The 933-nt window shown below is 44.2% G+C and overlaps 1 long non-coding RNA gene across 1 annotated transcript in view; it reads left to right on the top strand.

The window, feature by feature from the left end:
* The window catches only part of LOC132008603 (uncharacterized), an 8513-nt gene extending 7680 nt beyond the window's left edge, over positions 1-833 (top strand). Inside the window, exon 3 of the long non-coding RNA XR_009401675.1 lies at positions 698-833. This is a non-coding gene — a long non-coding RNA (uncharacterized LOC132008603). The remainder of the gene's footprint in view (positions 1-697) is intronic.
* Positions 834-933: the final 100 nt, after the last annotated feature.

Raw genomic sequence — 933 nt, 5'->3', positions numbered from 1 at the left:
GCCTAACAGACTGAGCCAACCAGGCATCCCCCGGGATCAGACTTCAATAACCCTACCAGATTTCAGTTTTGACATTTTAAAGGACAATGAAAGGCAGCTAAACCCACACCAGGGTTCTCCATCTGCTGGTGCTGTGCTGTCCGGGCCTATGTGCCTCCTACCCCATCAATTCCACCCATGTTTTAGCCAGAGAACTGTAGGCAGGTGTGTGTGTGTCACTGAAAGCTTTGACTCATCATTCATATCTTTATTGTAAGCTTATAATCTTTATTTTTCCTTTTTTTGGGGTAAAATTTTACTGATTTGTTTGTTTATGAGAATGAATGGGGAGCAGAGGCAGAGGGAGAAGCAGACTCCCTGCTGAGCAGGAAGCCTGACATAGGGCAAGATCCCAGGACCCAAAATCCCAGGCTTATGACCTGAGCCCAACGCAGATGCTTAACCAACTGAGCCACCCAGGCACCTCTTTATTTTTCCTTTATTGATTATCTGCCTTTCTGAGGCAGCGTTCTACCTGGGTTTTCATAACTCCACACTAAGGTATTCTTCCACTAGTGTGGCCTGTTTTGAGGTAATTCCTATACATTCTGGCTGTGCTGCTAAATGATGCTATGATCTTGGACCCCCCTTTTTTTTTTAACCTCTCTAAGCCTTGGTTTCCTCTGTGCTAATGGGGATAATATACCCTCTCTTGCAGATGTGTGGAGGGCCATGGCTGAATTGGATGCAGGTGGGGTCATCTCACAGCACATGGAATACACAATTTATCTTGCTTCCTGTCTTGATAATGACATCTTGGTTTTCATGCTGTCTTAGAACAAGTAGAACTTGACTTACATGTAAGTTGTGAATTCACATACTTTTGACAGAGGTGTTATTTTAGTTTAGTTTAGCTTTAAGCAGGCTCCACACCCAGTGTGGAACTCAAACTCA

Source organism: Mustela nigripes, unplaced genomic scaffold (assembly GCF_022355385.1).
Source record: "Mustela nigripes isolate SB6536 unplaced genomic scaffold, MUSNIG.SB6536 HiC_scaffold_464, whole genome shotgun sequence".
Taxonomy (NCBI): domain Eukaryota; kingdom Metazoa; phylum Chordata; class Mammalia; order Carnivora; family Mustelidae; genus Mustela; species Mustela nigripes.
The sequence above is the reverse complement of the archived record's forward strand: the minus strand, read 5'-3'. Positions and strand labels throughout refer to the sequence as shown.